The sequence below is a fragment of the Haemorhous mexicanus genome, chromosome 10, assembly GCF_027477595.1.
Source record: "Haemorhous mexicanus isolate bHaeMex1 chromosome 10, bHaeMex1.pri, whole genome shotgun sequence".
Taxonomy (NCBI): Eukaryota; Metazoa; Chordata; class Aves; order Passeriformes; family Fringillidae; genus Haemorhous; species Haemorhous mexicanus.
In genome coordinates this window covers 16,052,777-16,073,086 of record NC_082350.1, presented here as the reverse complement: position 1 = coordinate 16,073,086, position 20,310 = coordinate 16,052,777, and the positions used below count along the sequence as shown (strand labels likewise).

The 20,310-nt window shown below is 46.8% G+C and overlaps 1 long non-coding RNA gene across 2 annotated transcripts in view; it reads left to right on the top strand.

The window, feature by feature from the left end:
• Nucleotides 1–12,002, top strand: part of LOC132331749 (uncharacterized) — a 55,408-nt gene extending 43,406 nt beyond the window's left edge. For both annotated transcript variants that reach the window (XR_009487673.1, XR_009487671.1), the window contains exon 5: nt 11,300–12,002. This is a non-coding gene — a long non-coding RNA (uncharacterized LOC132331749). The remainder of the gene's footprint in view (nt 1–11,299) is intronic.
• Nucleotides 12,003–20,310: the final 8,308 nt, after the last annotated feature.

The following is a 20,310-nucleotide window of genomic DNA, read 5'->3' as shown; positions in this document are numbered from 1 at the left end:
ATATTTATACTTTATATATATACAAATACATATATGTATTTGTATATATATAAAATTTTTGAACCAGAATAGAGCAAGGGCTTGTTTGTCATGTGATATGGCAGCCCAGCAGTGCCTGGTAATGACTTTGCTGCTTTGGTGAGCTGGTCAATTCTCAGCCATGCTCTGAGGAGCACTCTGCTGAGTCCCTTAGCAAGCATTGTCTAGGAAATGGGGAAAGAGGTGCAGAAGATGTTTTTTAACACCTTTGAAACTGATAACTTGAGTCTGTAAGTTGAGCTGCTTTATGGAACTGTGTCCAGATTGTCATGGGGCTGCTTAAGAAACTCCAAAATCCCACAGTACCCCCGGTAGTCCTCCCTTTGTCCCACCACAGATGTCCTGCACAGAGGCAAAACCAGATGGATCTGCCTTCAGTGGCTTTTGGTTTTATTCTTCCTTTTGTTTTTCTTCTTTATGGTATTCAAACAGCACAGTCTTTTTGTCTCGTGTCCCTTATACACCCTTGTGACCATTTAAAGGAGTCCACAGACTGTCCATATAAAAGCATGTGTGTACATAGAGCCCATCTGCTGGACTGATGACTAGATGGGCTATTACATGTGCATTTAATAATTGTATCACATGCCTAGTTTTCTCTGTGTGAAAAGCATAGAGGTACCTATCAGCAGATATAAATGCCTACTAAAAGGCTGTGATGTGGTAGAAGGGCTCTTAGCAGGAGATGTGTGGGAAGTAATCTTTGTTATGGCTGTACCAACCTTAACTAGCCCAACTGTGATGATCCCAAGCTGAAGAAACCTTTGTACCACACAGTATTTTCCAGTTAATTATATATATTTGTGCATCTGGGTGTGTGTGTGTGGACAAGTGAGATCATCCATTCCTGTGAGAGTTTTTTTTAACCTATCCAGAATATTTTTCCTCTCATTAGCTCCTTTCCAGGAGCTCAACAACAACAATAGGGCCAAGGGCCTTCCCTCTCCTCTGGTGTCTGCAGCCCAGTGTCTGCACTGGGGTGTGGGCTGTCCAAGTCAACTCCAAGGACTGCTCCAGCTTGAATCTGCTGCATTTCCAGCTCAGATAACATGAGATGTTTCTAGGCCAGTCTGGCTGCTGCCTGGGTTCTTGCCAGAAGCGGGAAGTGGGAACCAGGAAAACAAATACTTCTTTTTTTTTTTTTTTTTTTAGTTTGTATGTATCTGGATATGAGAGGAAAATTACAGAGAAAAACTCTAGATTTTGAGTCATCTGGAATCCCTTGGTGATGTGCAGTCAAGGGTCTAGCTCACCTTTAATTCAAACAAATTGTTCTAAAGTTGTATTTCATAAAAATTCTATTTTAGTGCTTGCTTAGAAGTCTAGGAGTTAGTTTTGGTTGATTTTTCTAAGGTGGGTTGGTCGGTGTAGGGTTTTTTCTTTTTGAAAATTGCACTATTATTTTCTCCTTCCCGTATTTTCTTGGATCAGAAGGTTCACTGAGATGCCAAACTGTGGCTGGCTACAGCTCCAGCACATCTTGTAACCAGGCAGGCCATGACATGCCAGAGTGGTGGAGTGTGGTATGTACAGTCCAGGAAAGATGTGACAGATGAACACTGCTGATAATGTTCCCCACTCCGGATCTTCTACTAAAATCCCCTTCTTCCAGGTAGGTTAACTCTTGAGACACTGATATAACGAGCACCTGAAGAAAACAGATGCCTACAGACACTCACCATCCTAGCAATATTTCTTTAGTGTAGAGCTGGGCAAGAGTAGAAATGCGAGTTGCCCTTTCCTAGCAGGGGAATCATCATTTCTGCCCAGTTTCTGTGTAATTTCAGGCACTGTGCTGGCTGGGATCTGCATTCTGTTCCTCCTTTCACAAGGAGTATGAGGAACACCTAGCAGCACCACCACAGCTTGTTTTTCTTCAACAGAAGGTATGACAGCCCCAAAATACAACCCTCTGTCCTTGGTCAGAAAGGGCATTCACAGTCCTCCCACTCTTCCCATTCATCATGTCCCCCTTTTCACACCCAGAAAACACAAAGTGTTGTGCAATGCCTGCAAAGCTTACATAGCATTGGCCAGGCCTTGAAAAGGTACTTCACTTGGTTTGGGGGATATAAACAGGGATTTAGGGATATCATCTTATGTTTAAAACTTTGCTTTGGGTAAGGTGCCATGTACCAGTGAGATCCTACAGCCCTGACCATCAGGCCAGCCCACAAGGGAGGGAGGCAAGCTGGAATATGGGATTGTGAGTTCTTAACCTGCAAGAGGAGGGCTGTGCAGGGGTGTTATTGCTGAGTAAAACACACCCTTCCTAAGGAAGCTTCACTCTTGTCTGATGAAGTCTTTACCTTGTGAGAGGCAATGAAAGCTGATTGCTGTGCTCATCAGGCTCGTGGCTTCCTTTGGAGTCTCTTTCACTCCCCAAATGTTGATAACATCAATCTGGATGGAAGGAGACACTGTAGGGATGGTCTGAATATCAGCATTACTCACCTGCCCTGGAGGATTGATCTTCCTCCTGCTCCCCTGAGCAGTAGCAGGACTCTCTTGGTGAAGCTCCATTCCTGTTTTTACAAGAGGAGGTAAAAGCAGTTTCCAAAATCTGGATTGAAAGTGCACTTACAGCTCTCCCCTCTTTAAAATAACTAGAGGAGGAAAAGGAAAAGAAGCATAATGATCATTACTGTGTTGAAAATAAAAATCTCCAGGATATTCTGGACTTGGGTTAGAAAGACAGTGTTTCTTCACCTGGCATTGGACAGGCTCAGGCCAGGCTCTAGGATGAATCCTTCATTTGGGATAGAAGCCTGTTTTACCAAGAACAAACTCCACAAATAAGTTTCACAAATCATAAATGAAACTTGACGAACTTTTGCCTGGCACAATCCAAAGATGAAAAAGAAAGGACAGATTACCAGAAGCAGTATAAATTCAGATAATTGTGTTTTTCTGGAAAAGAAAGGAGAGAAGGAAACTTGTTAGTTTGTCATTGTGAAGTGAAGCATTGCCTTGTCAACAGAGCCTCTGGTATAGGGAAACTAGACCCCTGCTTGTTATTTGCAAGCATTTATTTGTGTATATAGATAGATAGATAGATATTTGTTCTTATGAAACAAAATCTTCACATTAAGATCCAGCCCTTTCTATTCACCCTCTTAATTATCTGATTGTGTCCATTTCTATGGCATTGGCTGTTGCACATAGTCCATCCATCCTTGCATCTGTGCTGGAGAGCAAAGTTACTAACAGATACGATCAGTTATTGCACAGATTTACTGCACTTTATCTGTTCTGCTGTACCCAGCCACATGCATGCCCTCAGCCGGCAGCCTGTGTCATGTTCAGCAAGGACTTAACCTCCTTCCCTGGTCCCAGCTGGAAAAAGGGAAGTTACCTTATTCTAAGTGTGCTCTAAAATTCCACCCTCGCTCACCTTGCGGTAACTTGCTCGTGTAGTCATGGCCTTAAGGCTTTGCTTTAGTATCCATGGCCACGACATCTAAGCATTTTTATGGTACAGCACACACTAAACATTAATTTCAAATTATTGAGAGTATTTTCATGACTCAACAACTTTCTAATGACTATGTACCTTGTTAAAGTCTTGCAGTTCTTTAATAACAACGTTTTCCCTGATCCCTTGGCATTCAAGCATTCTGTATAACTGAAAAGAAGTGCATAGCTGAAGTGGGCTTTCAGGACACTTGATTTAAAGTGAGCCCAAGGCAGGAAAGGACTCTTTGAACATCTCCAGAGTGGACACTCCCAGGGCTGTCTGTGTACAGTTTGAATTAATTATTCTCTTCATGGAATTCGTACAAAATGTCCCTCAGGCTCTTTTTGACTGCCTTGCTGCCCTTTTGTGATAATCCCTTGCTATCCACTGGGTTTTCTGTGGTCCTAAACTTAACATACAAAGCCATTTTAATCTAGGGGCTAGGGTGTGAATAAATGCAGGGAATGTCTCTCAACATGACTTTGTGTTTGTGAACCTTTCTCCAACTTGATTAGAAATGCTCAAACTTTCTTGTAAGCTGCCTTTAAGCATCCTCCTGTGACATAGCTGCAGTCAGAAGGATTTCTTCTGCCATGGGTCACACAAGACAACAAGCGGCCAGGAACAAAAGGGAAGCTTGGAGGCAGACTGGAGGCTTAGGACATGGATTCTCTGGTCTCTGTTCTTCAGTGCCCCACATAAAATGACCTTGGACATGTCTCCTTGCCACCCTTGGGTTATGCAGGTGTGACAGAGCCATGCTGTCTGCCTTTGCTGGGCTCAGCTAAACCCTTTTAGCTGGGGGTCCACTAATTTTAAATAGGGACACATGTACCTCTAGGGTTCTTGAAAAACTCAGCCCTTAATGTTTTATGAAAAGGGTATAAAGGGCCAGAAGGAGGATTTTTTTCACATTAGATGTGACAAGTCCTTTGGATGGAGGAAATTCAGTGAAGCATTGCAAAGATCCTCTGCAACGAGGCCCACAACCTCCAGTCTGTAATGACCATCAGCAGAGAGCACACAGCACAACTGCTTTGTACCCAAATGCCACTTTGGTCAGGCAGCAGACAGCAGCAGCTTACCTGCTTTGCAAGAGCCTCACTGAGCTCCTCCTGGCAGCTGGGCTGCTTCTGAGAATCTAAAAGATGTAGGACTCTGATTGTTTCATCATTTAAACACCGGTTGAGAAACGACTTCTGCTAGACTTACAAAAAAACAACCAAGCAAAACAAAACCACAAACAAAACAACCAAAACAAAAACCAAGCACCAAAGCCAATAAACCAATGTAACCAGCTTAGAGCTGCTGTTTGGGGTGAGTCAGTGTCCTAGGGCACTGCCAGATGTGCTCCAGCTGTATTGGAGACCACACTGGCAGGTTTTCTGGCTCAGGTCTCGATGCTGCCTGGTTCAAGGCTTGCACACGGATCCTATAGAGACCCACTACAAGCTAGACTGGAATAAAGGCTGGCTTAGAGGCAACATCAGCTTGCTTGTGAGGGACAAAACACTTCCAAGCATCAGCAGCCCTACCACTGATTAGGACCCTTTGTGAATTCAGTGGCTCCTGCTGTGACAAAGAAATGGTGGTCTCAGATGTTCTGGGCCCATGAGAGCTGTGGCTGGTCAGTTTGGGTCACAGGTAACATGACCAGCATTCTGTCAGGCCCTCATCCTTCTTACTTCAATGTAAACACTTCCCACCTGTCCCAAATATGCATGCCATTCTCCAAGACTCTCCAGCATTGCTTGCATTGGCAGAACTTTATTCCCTGCTCCCGCTCCCTGTGCCGCATCTGTTCCCATCACAGCTGTGGCCACCCTGTTCTGGCCGCTGACACCCTGCCCCCCCTTCCCCTCCAAACCACCTCCCCTTCCAAGATCAAAATACTCTGTTTTTATTTATTTACCCTGCAGCTGTCAGTGTTGTGTCTGGATGACTGCACTGCAACGTGGATGGACACAGGACACACGATATGTGGAAAATCCTTAAAACTGCAATCCTGGTAGTAACCAACATACATACTATCAACAAATGTATCCCTTGGCCCCCTGCACATTTGAAAATAACAGGTCCAGGTGATGGAACAAATGACGTTGGAGGCTGGTACGAGGTCCTGGCCCAAACCAGAGCTGCATTTGCCTGTGGTCAGGGAGAAGAATCAGGGCTGGAGATAGCAGCTATCCCAGGGCTGCTCACCCCAATGGTTTTTGGCGCTATACAGAAATACACAAGGCAGAGATGTGGCTCTGAGATATCAGTGCTTTGTTTTCTCTCTCCCCCTCTCATGCTGCTTTTTGAGATGAAGGGAAACTCTCTCAAACGTCTCAAGGTGGAAGAGGCTGTTAAAGAACAGGAAGCATCTGGGATGGTGCATGGTGGCAAGGAAAGGCAGAGCCTGGAATGAGTTTGATTTTCTTCTGTTTGCTGATTCAAGCTCATTAGCCAAACGGTGGCTTTGGTGGTGAAGCCTCAGCCCTGTTCAGCCACAGCACCTTATAAAGACAGGATGATACATGGGCTCACCAGTGGCCTCTCACTCCTACATCAGTGCTCAGGGGAGAGTAAGTTAACATATCAGCAAACTCCAGCTAGCAGGGTACCCAACACCTTGTGGCCCTGCATGCAGAATATTCAGTTGGTTGCTTTGGAAGGCTGTTGGGTCCTCGTGGCCACTGGGAACCAGGGATGGATCAGCTGGCTCAGGGTTACTGTGTGTCGGCAGCAATTAATTTTTTCAGTATGATACAATTTTATAGCAAACCACTTTGCAACCTCTACCCCACCAAAATGGAAATGCCTTCTAAAGAATAGCTGTAGTCTGCCCACTGCTTAAAGATGCTGACCTGAGTTTCAGCTACACCATACCCAGGGCTGTGGTTTCCTGAGCATGAGGAGCTGGGGGCAGCCAAAGGCAGCGTTCCCTGCAAACCCAGGTGTTCTCTCCCACTGGCAGCTGTAATTCAGGCTGAGGTAGGACACACACCACAGCACTTGGGTGTGTGGCTGCAAACCAGGTCTTCTTCAGCTGCCAGCCAGTGCCTCAGGCAGTGTTCAGGGTCACAGGCACTGCACTTTCTTCTGTACGTCCTCAGTCTGCAGGAAGAAAGAGGCATCATTCTCCTCATGTAGCACCAGGATGATGTTAAAAAGGCTGGCATGGAAAAAGGAATTATCTTCCTGTCTTTCTCCTTCCCTAAGAATAGCTGGTTTTTAGGCCTGTTTAAAATCAAAACAAGTAAACTAATGCCCTGTTGAGGAAGAAGCTGGTAGCAGCACTGTGGCCAGGTCACAGGTGCCCTTGGTCAACTTCCAATCTGCTAAGCATCACCTGCCTTTTCACTGGTACCTTCCCAAGTTCTGGAAGGCAATGAGCAGGTACATCAACAAGAACCATGCCGGAACCTCTCTCTGGCCATCAGAACATGCTTTTAGCATCCAGGTTTTTGGGAAAGGGGACAGAGATGAGCAGGTGGGCTATGGTAAATGATTCCAGGTTGGTGTCACAGAAGCTGCAGGATGTCTGGAATCTGGGAATATGGGAGTGGGATTGGGAGCCTGAATTAAGGGGTGTGTTCAGTGGGGATATGCCAGCTCCAGGCATCAAACCCTCACTGTGACAGTAAATTGTGTTGTCACACTGCTCTCTCTTCAACCAGGGAGGGGTGTGCAGGACCCTGAGGGCTGCAGAAGGCACTGGGAGAATAGAACCTATGTCACAACTTTACTGCCATGCACGCTTCAATCTCTGCAGCTCATTGAGACCCACAGCCCAAGCCATGGCCTTCCTCCTTCCCCAACTTTGCCCTCCCAACCACCAGGATCTGCCTCCCTTTCCCATTGTGGGGCAGTGAAAAGAGAGACATGCAGATGATGAGAGGTGGGAGAGAGAAGATGATTTTTTCTGAAAAATTCACTCCTTTTCCACCTGGTGTTGGTTCTTTTCTCAAAATCATCGTTTGAGAAGACATAACCTCTTCCAAAAGGTGAAGGAGGCTGAAATCTACATTGATATTTATCTATTACTGTTCTGTAGTGTATGTAAGTGATGAAAACAGCTACTGACAGCCTAGCAGGTTAGGCAGCAATAGATTGCCTGGAACTACAGGCACATCCCAGCAGTAAAATTTCCAGCCCTTGAGATGCAGCTAAACTCATAGCCAGGAGCCTGCTAGCTGTTCAGAGATTGATGTTAATGACCTGCTATGCAAAAACATCTCTTCCAGGACAGAATCTTGTTTCCCCCAGTGCAGCACACGCAGCTCCTGCTGCCTTCCACCCCAGAAGTGGCTGCATGTCTGATTCTGGCCATGTACACAGCAGTTTGTCAAGCATGCCAAGACTCTCCAGCATGCAAGGCATTACAGAAATGCAAGACAGGATCTGAGCTATGACAAGCAGAGTGCACGGCATCATATTCCACTGTGCAGAAGGGGAAATAGGGATGCAAAATATGTTCTTGAGCTGAATAAGCCATTTCAATAAAATAAGGACTGAGGTGTGCTTTTTTCCTCCAAATTGAAACCAAAATAAGACCATAATGCCTCTCACATTGTTCTGTCACAGTTAACTCATGAAATTACCCCACCTCCATTGCCACCACCTATTTTCTAGTGTAGGAGTTTAATTTATCATTCCAATCACTGTAAACCACCCAAAAATTAGGGCAAAGCAAACAGGAAATCTTGTAGCTGGACTGCAGCAGGGTGAGTAACTTCAATACTCAGCGCACTGTACAACCTCTGACCCCAATGATTACTTTTAATTTCTCTTTTGACCTTTTGTTAATTGGACTTGCTCTGTGAGAAAGCATTTCAGATGTGAACATTTTTTTAGGTCTTCTTGCTGCTTCATGATTTGTGGTTCGTTTCTAGCTGGAGAAACTCAGAGAAAAATCTCTCTGGTTAGCCCAGTGTAATCTAATCTAGTCCAGCTGCAGCCCCTGAGCAACAAATTGCAACATCTAAAGATTTTTCAAGCCAACTAGCACCTCATCACATCCAGTCACTGCTTCCACCTGGAGCAAAGGGAAGATGGGAGCCCCAGCAAGAGGATGATGTGTTTGGGCTTAGAGTGCATCCATAGGAGAGAGACTCCTCAATGCAAATCAGAGCCAGACACTATCTCTGCTCTTCAGCAGGACTTGCAATAGTGTCAGCTAGGGAGTGTGAGCTCTCCATCCTTTGCTGGTTACATGGTGAGTCTGTGCAGCCTCATGCCTGCAGGGACTGTTCAGCAGCATCTGTAATCTCTGTTTCTTTCTGCTGTGGGATGGGCTGGTGGCTGCAGTGCTGGCCATGGGGAAAGGCTTGAGGAGGGTGATGGCTTTCCTGTGCTCTGTAGGGTCTATGTGGCTTCTGAAAACCAAGCAGTCAGCAGCACCAGTGTGCACCAGAATCTCAGCTTGCACAGACTGGGGCTCCCATCAGCCTCACCAGCATAGGTGGCACTGGGTGTGCAGAGAGGACAGCTGGCTCTGTGTGCAGCAGTAACCCAAGAGTTCACACCACTTCTCAGGAAGGATTTGCTGAGCTCTCTGTTACGTGTCTGTGTAGCTCTGGACAGCTCAAAGCTGCTTTGGCCACCCGTGCATCAGCTGTGCTCAATGCCTAGAGTTGCTTGGGGATGTTTGATTGTCAAAACATTTCGGTGTCAAGGGCCTCTCCACACCCTCTGGTGCGATGTGATCCCTGGCTCACAGACTGAGCAGGACTGTTTGGGAGCCCATCCCAGTTCTATTTAGACCCACAGTGAGGGTAAGAGACCACAGTGTCAAAACTCTACCTGATGTGACACTTATCTGGATGGGTGAGGTGCTGGGTATGCAAACTGTGAAGCAAAGCTCAAGTGTCTGAGCTCATTCATCTGCTGTGGGACTGAACTGAGGACAGCAGAGCCCAGACCTTCCTGTCTCACCAGGGCCTGGTGTTCTTGAAAACAACCAGAGAGGCTGTTTCTTCTTGTGGGGAATTCATTCCCTCTGCTTTAGTTCTTTAAGATCTTTGGTCTGGACTTGCCACAGGTTTTAGTGCCTGGTGCTCGACCACAGCTCAGTGAGCCAGGTTCAGCTGTTGCCATGTTGGGGTTGGGAGCTGTTCAGCTCCTCATGTGCACTCCAGAAGAGGAGCTTGCAGTGGAGCAAAATCTGCTTCCACACCCAATTCCTGGATAGGATTGGCTGCACTGTGCTCAGGGTGCAGTCCACCCAAGGAACAATTGGCAAAAGCTGGCATGTCTCAGGCTCTGGGCTCTGTTCTCTCCAGTATGTGGTGCTGCTAAGGGGCACAGGCAGCAGCTGCTGACATTCCAGAGTGCCCAGCTCCATAACTAACCTGGCAATCTCCCTGCTGGTCCCCACTGGGTGCTCATTGGGTTATCACAGGCATCAGCAGCCCCAATGACTGGCAGCAGCAGCAGGGTGACTCACCTGGCCTGGCCCTCCTTGCACTAAATCTTGCTATCAAGATGATAATCTGCCGGTAATTTTTGCTCCAGCTGAGAGCTGTAGACCTGCTCTCACGCATCCTGCTCTCCCTGTAGGCAGAAAGCTTCCCCCCAAATTACCCCACCTTCTCTCAGTGTACCCACAGCCTCTGGCCACTCTCCAGCACATTGTCTGGTTTGGAAACCAGACAATGCCCTAGTACCTAATTTCAGGAATTAGGCTCTGGAGGCCAGTGAGGTGCTGTGGAGAGATTCAGATGAGTGCATTTTTGTGGAGGTTGCAGTGCTGAGGCCATCCATCATTCAGCCAGGGAGGCGGTGCCCACGCTGCCCTGCTGAGCACAGTTAACGCTGAGCAGCTTTCACATAAAGTTTCCTCCTGGACCTCTAATGCCCAGACAAGGACATAGCACATCATGGCACAGCAGTGGAAGAAGTCATTAGACCTTCAGCAGCTCCAGAGCACAGACCACAAGCTGTGAAGTGCAGACGTGCATTGCTGCACTAGAAACAAGCACAGGTCATGACTGCGTGTCCTGCTCTCTTCTCTACTCCTCCTGTCACCTGTTTAGCCCCCTTTTCTTTCTCCCCGTCTCTCCTGTGTGATGATATATGTGATACAGGGGCTTTGTTCAAAGAGGATGCAGCACTACAGGGCAGGGTGAGACTGTCAGTAGAGGTGCTGAGAGAAACTTTCTGAAATTTGTAACTGATTTCCCTGGTCTGACTTTGGGATTTGGGGTCTTTGTGAAAAAAGAGCCAGTCATGCACATCTAAATCCTACTGAACAATCACTGGCATTTAAGAAAAAAAATAATAAGAAACTAAATGTCTTTTTTTGTCTCCTGATTTCTGAGAGGAGCTCCATATTGGGGTTACCAGTTTTGGGGGTAAATGTCCTTGGAAAGGGAGTTTGAGTCATCTCCTCTGCTGGAAAATGAGCAGTGCTGAAAGCTGTGCCTCCAGCCCTGTAGTGACACTTCTAGGGATGGTGAGAGGCCCATGGGAAAGCTTTCTGCTGGAGATAGGCAGAGATTTCTCTGTGCCCAGAGGAGAAGCATCCCTTATCCATAGGGCTATCAGAGCTACCAGCAAAGCTGAAAGGTCTGACTGATGTTATGAAAGCATCTTGGGGCTGGGTTAGAAACCTCTGGGGTTTATCTGAGCTGGGACTGTGAGGAACTTTAATGATGTGTTTCTGTTTCACAGCTACTAGAGGTACAGGAAAGCAAGTATCCCCTTCATATGTGAATCCACAGACCAGGAGTAAAGATAAGGATGATGTGAATGATCTCTTCCTGCATATCCCCTTCCTGTGGGCCCCTTTGATCTAATTTACATTATTATTTATTTCAGGGTGACCAGTGTCCCACCTTGCCTTGGAGGTCAATGGAAGTTCACTTGTTGACTTCATGGACAGGATTTCAACCCGTGTCTGTGATCAGTGATGAAATGAAATTCACAGCTTGGAATAATTTATCCAGCATACCCAATCAAACACAAACATCCTTTGTGCTTGAAAATGAATCAGGGCTGGAGGCAGCTAGCCTGCTGCAGAGGTTTGTGATAGATTAATGAGCTGAGAACAAGCTGCCACCTCCACCCCCATCAGTGACTTTCCAGTCTGAGGAAAGGGACGCTGAGCTGGAGGTGAAGGATATACTCTCGGATAAGTGTTGCAGTGGGAGGTGAGAAATAAGAGCTTCAAGTGGAGGAGGAGGGGTGAAAGAAAGACAAGCACTGTCCTCTGTTAAGCAGGGTACAGTTTAGACAGAGCCTGACAGTCTTCTGGCAGGAGGGTCAGGGCAGGAGCAGCCCTGTGCTTGCAGCACCTGTTATTGAATGCTACCCGCAGGTACCAGGGCAGCACAGACCGTGATTCTCTGACTTCTTCCAGTCACGTGGGAAGGTCAGGGACCTGTGAGAAGAAAGGAGATGATGACACAGCTGACAAGGTCTGCCCTCAGTGAGATGCAGTAATACCAATGCAGAAGGGATCATATTCCAGAGGCTTCTTGGGCTTAAAGATGAAAATAAAGTCTGAATTTGAGTGTCACAACTCAGTGATTTTTAATTGGGAAATTCATGTTACTTATGCTTTCCTTTCTTTCCCCTTTAACATGCCAGCTCTGGAACTGTAACAGAGGGTCCAGGCTGTGACAGTAACATGCTTCTCCTGGTGCAGAGTGGCTGCAGCATCAGCTGAGCTGAACTGAGCTGTTGGGTCACGGTGGGAGGGTGATGAGCCTGTGGTTCAGCTGGGAAATGGTTGTGCATTAAGCCAGGGCCAGTCAGCCACTTGCACTTCTCTGCCCTCATCTCAATACTCACTAACATCAAAGTGAAATTTCAGTTCCCAGATTAGCAAAGAAAAGTTTGAAAGGGTGAAATGTGTATTGCCTGAAAGTGAAGAAACCAGAAAGCAAAGCCAACCTTTAAGTGGTCGTTTTGAATACACATTATTTGTGATTGTGGGGTTTTTTTTGTGACTGGGGCAAGCCACACTTCAGAGAGACTTCGTGATATGAGGCTTTTATAAGTGATGAGCTGACACTGTAGGTTTGACAACCAAAGAAGATGAAAGAGACATTTCACAGCTGAGACTGTGGGTTGAGCTGGTGCCTAGTGAGGGAAGGATTTTTGAATTTGGTGCCACTCATGTGCCATGTGCTCAAACACAAGAACACTGCACTGTTGGGAAGCTGGCAGGAGAAGCTGCTAGCAAAGGCAGAGCTGGGGAGCCTGCTAGGTCTCCACTCTGACAGCACTGCATTTTTGGGCTGTCTTCTAAAACCTCCTTTATCAGCATGTGCTGGGGGTCCACAACTGCAAAAGGCAGGGGAAAAAGCTGTGCTGATCCCACTGACTGGCTGGGGCCAGAATCTCCAGCCTGCAGATTCAGATGAAAAAAGCTGGAGTGAAGTTTTCTTTCCAAAGGCAGCAGGAAAATTAAGCTGATTTCATAATTTAAAGCAGCTTTTGGGGTGCTCTAATTATGCATCTTCCTGGTGCTACATCTGAAATTCCAAACCCACATGGTTTGAGTGACAAGAGTAGCTCCTGCCTCTTGCTCCCTGCCAGATGTTGTGTCCTTTCACACCAGCCCTGGAGTGGTGGCTTTGCCCTGTCTCCTGTAACATCTCTTTATATCCAAAGAGGGAGAAGGGAGCTTCCAAGTGACACAACTTGGGGCCATCCTGTGCAGGGCCAAAAACTGGACTTTCATGGTCCTCCTGAGCCCTTTCCACATCAGAATACTCAATGATTCTATGAAGCTGCAGTACCAGCCACTGAATGGACTCTGGTAGCTCTGGGAACCAGGCACCTCTCCTGCTCCATTGAACCAGCTTCTGGAAGCACATCCCTGTGAGATGAAAAGAGCCTCATCACTGGAGCCCAGCTCTTGCACACAGGCATGGAAGCAATGCTGGCTCTCTTAAAGCACAGTCCTCTCTGTTCTTTCACAAGGAAATGTGAAGATTTATTTTTAAGCCACATCTAATTTAAAAAAAAGAGAAAAAAGGAAGTGGTTAGGGGCATATGCACTAATGAACTGTAAAGGATATAGTCTAAAATTTTCAGATGTTTCGAAAGCAGCCCTGCAAAAAGCAAATACACTTCACAGAAATCTCTTTGACTTCTAGGTTGTTTCCTACGTGTTGGTGCTAAACCAGAAACTCCTTCAGCTGAGGATCTTTTCACCATCCTCCCACCCCCCCACTGCTTTCAAACCGCTGACGGTGGGTGAAAATATTCACGTTTCAGTCCAATACCTTTATATGCATTTCACACTGGGTTTTTTCCATTCCCCTGGGGCTGGGCAGGCCATGATTATCACTCTAATAGAGTTAATTAAGAGCCTTGAGGCCCTGACGTTTTGTTTTCTTTGGGACCAGACTTATGGCTTGGGCCTCTGAGCTACCTGCTCTGCCCCATCCCTTTCCTTAGAAAAACAGCCAGGCAAAATCTGGCAACCTGCTCTTCAGGAGCTGTGTGCACCCTCTGGCCTGAGCTGGTGCTACAGGATCAGATGCAGATGTCTCCTATCCTGTGGCTAAGGTAAGCTCCCTGGAAAGGAACAACATGTGCTGATCCTTAACTGTGAATTGGACAATAGCTCAAAGAAATAAATTTACCCTAGGAAGTGAATCAGCAAGACAAGACATGTCCCCAAGAAGTCCATCTCCGGGATGGGTTTGATGCTGGCAGAGCAGCACTCTGCTCAGAGAGCAGGTGAAGGCCATCAGGTGGGGGCTGTACTCACTTATCCTTAGCACCTGGGAGAACCATCCCCCAAAGGGAGCTTTTCCACTTACCCCAGTCTTGTTCAGCTTAATGGGAATTGCTGAGATCAGGTAAGGACTTTTTTTTTAATAAATCCAGGAGCATAGGGTCACTCCCAAATGTGGAATAAAATAATAAAACACTTTCATGTGGGAATCTTGCTGTCCTCTGGAGAGTTATAGAGATCAAAGACTTAAAACAGTGTCTAATTGCAGGTGAGGTTATTCCTGTGAAACAATTAGCCTGCGTGCGTGCGTGTGAAAATGGAGAGGGCGCGTTGCTAGCAAACTGAACTGTGTGCTATGAAACTGCCTCAGTTTTGGGGAGTGTTAACTATTCCCTTGCTGGGTTATGGTTCTTTTAAGTGACCAGTTTGAGTCCATGAGGTCTGAGTACCCCACTGGCTCCTGTCCCCTTTCTCAGCTTGTAAGTGGAATACACGTGCAAAGAGCATGCACAGGACATAAACTATGGGGAGAAATGAGAACAAACTGGTGTGGTGTTCTGGAGAGGAAACCATGTCCTTTAGCTTGTTAAAGCTCTTAATGTAGCAAAGAGGAAAATGGAAATTTGAAAGGTAAAATCTGGGGCCCTGAAGCCTTTGTCTCAAATCTTCACAGGACTGTTCACTAACTTAAAGGGTGGGAGTAAACTGTACCTATAAGTTAAACAGACAAACATACAAAACCAGGGTGAGAACAGACAGTTTTACATCAAACTGAAGGCTCCTGAGGAGGGGCTCTGAGCAGGACGGTCAACCCTAGCTTGGTTACTGCTTCTGTGGAAACTATGATGAATGGTAGGAAAAAACTGTCCTTAAGAGTAGCAAGGAAGGGGCTTCAAAGGGAGGGAGTTGAGCTGGTAACTGACCAGAAAAATGGCCTTGGGAATTCCTGTCTGAGAAATGTGAGTCTGGAAAGGATGAGCAGAGCTGAACAGGACAGTCCTTGGATGCAGGGTAGCCAATGTTCAGGACACAAGGCCTGGGGCTGGCTCTGTGGTGAACCCTGTCTGGTCAGAGGAACAAACCAAACATGACTAGTGAGGAGTAGAAACCAGGACCTGATGTTTTCAAGGGTCATGGCCTGATCTGGGCTCTTGTGTTTCCACCTCAAGTAGAGGAGAGGCTGAAAAAGCCAGGGAGAAGGAACAGGAACTTGAGGGACAAGGAGTAGTTCTGTGTCAAAGCAAAGTGAAAGGCTCTGCTTAAGAGAGTTCTTGAGGTAGTAGAGAATTGTGAAGAAGTGATGAAATGGCAAATAATGAGGAAAGTGCCCCTATTTTTCCATTGCTTCTCTTTCAAATGAGAGAGATGCTCAGTGAAGAGGTTAACAACAAGCAGGTTTTCAACAACTTGGAAGTAACCAAAGCAAAGTCTTCTGTTAATTTTTAGGCAATTGATTGGTTTTTTTCTTTTTGTTAGTATCTATGAACTCTGCAGACTGATGAACTATGAAAAGGCTACTGACATGCATCTGAGCCTCAGGAGCCTATAGGCCTGTAAGAGGGCCACTAGTCACATTGTGTAGTCATTTGAGGTTTTTGTTTAGAGACAGGAAGAAAAAGCCTGTATCCTTGTTCCCTCCTGGACTTTTGAGGTTCTACTTCACATCCTTATAAAGTCTGAGGCAAGACACTTGTCCTGCAAACTTTGGAACATGGCTGTGGCTGCCACTTAACCCCTCTTTTCACTACAGGTATCTCTGTTCCTCCCTGCACCAATGGCCTAATTGCATGCATGAGTGTTGACACAGGGTAGAAAGAAGAAAGTCTTTAGTTAAGCAATTAGTTGCTGCCGTTGCAGGCCCTGCCACAAGATAATTGAGCACTATTAAGTAATGTTTGGTTCTGAAATGTAGCAATTATCTTGGTAATTGCAAGGATGTTCCTTGAATTCTAACCCGTTTTTATTGAGTGTTGAGTGTTTCTGCTGCCATCCAAGCTGCTGGAGCAACTGGTGTGAGACAGCAGAGAAGGAAAGAAGCATGTTCTCTGGGACAGCCTGCCAAGAGTGATAATTTGGTGATGCTTTTCGTGTTGCAAGCACCTGATATTGAGCTGGCTTTACCCTGCACTAGCCAAGACCTCTCAGCCTGGGCAGGGAGAGATCTTGCCCTTCCTAAGACCAAAGCAGAGCTGGGGTGGTGGAGCCTGGGATGGCATTTGACCTTGCCAGGTCTCTGTCTCCTTTCAAATGTGCAAGTCATTTCTGCACGGCTCCAAGCTCACTTCTAGTCTTGAAGGTTTGCAGTCCAAGGCCTCTCCTCTGCCAGGAGTGGAGATCCGAGCTCCAAGGGGAGGGCATTGGCCACTAGAGGGTAGCACAATTAAAAGCATAAGGAAGTCTCATTTCTCGGAGTGGATCCGGCTGTGCCGAGGATGCACAGCAGGGATGGTGAGACCTCTGCACGCCCCGTGGGCACAGAGTGCCCCCAGGCTGCCCGTGGGTGGGGCAGTGCAGGACCAGAAGAAAACTCATGGCAAGGAGAGGACTTTCCACAATGGATCAGGAGCACGTGGCAGCAGAAGAAGAAGAGCAGGGCTCCCAGTGCTGCTGCTCCTCTTCCTGGCCACCATCCTCACTGCTCCCTCTTCACCAGAGTCCAGGCTCCTAAAGAAGCTTTTTGGCTTGGCTCTACTGTTGGTTTAATGTAATTTCTTGGTCTGTGGCTCTGACTCCAAGATTAGAGCTAGGATACCACCGTGCCAGATGGCCAATACCAAGGTCTTTCTCCCTTTTGTGAGTTAACACATCTGTATAAGATTTCTTGGGTTAAAAATAAAGAGTACTTATTGTTCTTCTCTTGGCCTTTGCTGGCATGTACAAAGTGCCATGCGCGCTACCAGATAAGAACACAAACACTTTTTAGAATTCCACTATTGTATGAATGGAGATAAATTGGTGGTGGGTCACAGAAGAAGAAAGGTTTTAATTTTACAGCGTGCCTCTGGATCCAAAGGTCAGAGTGGAGCCATCCTCCCTTGAACAAAATCCCCACCACAACACTGTATTAACATGATACTTAGAAATGCAGCTGCGCTCTCGGGTTAAAGTCCTGGCTCTGCAGAGAGCACACTCTGGCAGGATCAGTTTCAAGGATGGAGAAATGTGGTGTCTGACGCACACTAAAATGTCTGTGCCCTGATCTGCTGTGCAGCAATGCATCAAGCACGTCTTGAACTGTGGGCTCTGCCAGGTGCCAGCACAGGCACACGGGGGTAGTTGGGATGGTAATGTAGCTAACTGGGGGGATGGAGAAGGAAAATGCTTTTCTTATAGTCATGTGGCTCATTAGAGCAATTGCATAGCACTGGCAGTGTGAAAGAGCTTTTTCTCTTCTAGGGTATTTGTAGCATGCCAAGAAGCCTTGTTGCTTCATGGGGGGCATGGTGATGTTTCCTCGCAGTGCTTGGGGCAGCACTGGGCCACGAGCAGGTGCATTGCAATAGCAGAGTGCAGTGTTATGACACTGCTGTGAAAGAATCCCAGTGACTCAAGGTAGAAGTTTCTCATTGCATAGAAAAGGGCCAGTTTGAAACTGATCCTCACTAGCTGCAGGACATCACCACTGTGGCAGCAAGACATAAGAGCACAGAGTGCTTGTTTAACTGTGAATATACCCTTGTAACTCATGGGGCAAAACTGTGGTCTTTGTGCTGTGTCTGCCCATTTTAAACCAAAATGTTTATTCACTAGATTGAGACCCATCAGGTTAATGCATCTTCAGAGGTCATTGCTGGTCAGCTGACACCAAGGAAAATTTAATCTGTTTTTCCCAGAGTACCCTTAATGTGAAGTGAATCCTTGCCCACTCACACACATACACACACACACCAGTTAACCTCCAAGAATCCTTGCAGTATTTCCCCTTTTGGATGGGTTTTATACCATTCTAGTCTCAGATGCATAATTCCCTTGGAGCAGTGAGAGAAGTCATGTTCAACCCCCACCTTGTTGTTTTACAGGCTGTAGGGTGACCTGGGGCTCTTGAGTTTGTGCTTTGGTGAGCACTCTGTGTGTGTGTGTGTTACAGTCATGTCTACAGTGAGGGTCATTGCCTTCTGGAAGAAAGGTCTCTTTCCTAGAGACATGGGCAAGGAGAAAATGGACCTTGGATGTACCAGCTCCTTGGAAACTGAGCAGCACATTTCCCCTGTGCCTTCCCTGGCAGCCTCCAGCCCCCCTATGCCTCTTGCTGCATTGCTCTGGGCTGGTATGTGGGCAGGGCTGCCCAGGGGTGGCCAGCAAAGACTGGGAAGCTCTGGAGTGCCTTGCAGAGGGAAATGAACATTCACCAGCTGGAAGCAGAGGTGTGAACCTTTCCCCTGGGACATTGGAAGGACGAGCAAGTACAGTAGTGTGTTGAGCTGTGTGTGTTGGTTTTTTCCTTGTTACCTTAGGCAACAAACAAATCTCTCCTTAGCCCTTGGGTGGCCTGGTCTGGGCTCTGTGTTCAGCATGGCACACACTGCTTCCCTGGCCTGACCCTGACCCTGGAGAGCAACGGGAGGAAGATGACTGGGAGGGGGAAGAGCACTAGGGCTATTTTTGCTCCCATATCACTATCTAGTTAGACTCCAAGATGCTGTCCTTCACCACTGTCTGCTGCCTCACTTGCTCTGTGGCTCTCAAGTGTTTATCACTGACAGGCTGTGAGCAGATGGACTGGCAAGAAGAGATAAATTTGACCCAAGAAGATGTCACTTGAGGAACAGCTGAGGCTAGTGTTTCACCAGATGTCCCAGCTTTAACCCATTAGCAACTTCAAGGAACTCAGCATTGTCAGTGGCTTAAACACGCTCCATTACCATACAGTCAGGGCACAAAGGCTATTGTTACAATTTGCACAATAAGCAGATATTCCAAGTTTTTCCAAGGGGATTGCCATGAACTAGAGCCCAATAGGGGCATGCAGTAGTGCTGTGTACCATGGTTAATGGTGTCCTCTGCAACCTTGGCTCAAACAGCTAGAGTTAGTCAAAATGTTACCCATTTAGTGCTAAATGAGTCCAGCAGATACCACGTTATGGCAATACTGACAGATGCTCTCAAAGGCATCCATGTGATTGAGGTACTGGTTTTCCCCTCCGTGGTCTGAATTGGGCGTCCCAAGAGGCACTATTGCTTCTGCTGCCAGATTAAATGTGCAAGCATGTGCCTGGTGGCAGTGTACCTCATGCTGTGTCAATGTGGGCTGTTCATCACCAGATTGTGCCTAGAAAATACTGCAGAGCAGTGAATGAGCCTGTGTGGGTGGGTGGATATGCACAGCCACTGAGCTAGAAGGTGGAGAGCACTTTCCAGCCCCCAGGATGGAGAGAACACACAGCACAGAGCAGGGATGGCTCTGCATTTCTCCCACTGTTTCTGTAGCTCTGCCTCTGTGGTCCTTCAGGAAGGGCTCTCATCTGCTTCTCAGATAAATCTAACAAACCACATTTAAACTGGTAAAAGGAAGTTGTGGCTGTAAGGTTGTTCCTGAGTGTAGTGAAGTGAGATTTCTAGATATTTGAACCAGTGAGACAATCTGGTTGTAGCCTGATCATGGGAGTATCTCCCACAAGGACAGTATCTCCCAGCTTACACCAATGGCTTTATCCTGGTTTGTTGGAGATGAATTTAACACTGGTTTTGTTGGTGTGGCAGCTCCTGCACTGGGACAGTATTCAGGGTGGCAGGAACACAGGCAGGTGTCTGTCACTTCTCCGTGTACCCCTTCTTGCTGTCAGTCTTGTCAAGACCTGAGCATCTTGGGGTTTTTTCCTATGTGAAGTTTGAAAAATACAAAATACCAGGTTTACAGCACCTTGTGGTAAACCCCAGCTTGTCACCTTTAGCTCTGATGAATTCATTACCATGTACACTCCCAACTGACGCAGCCAGAAAGCCCAGGGGAAACTGAGCACCTTTTCACTTGCTGGTGTTATTTAATGTTTTTTTACTCCAGGCAAAATTGACTCTAATCAAATTGCCCTTTTCAAATTAATTGCCTTGTTCAAGGCTTGATCTGGGAGGTGGAAGAACAACTCTCACTTTATCTGAGAGAGTGTGAGGGAGTGTTTGGCACTGTATGAGCCTATTT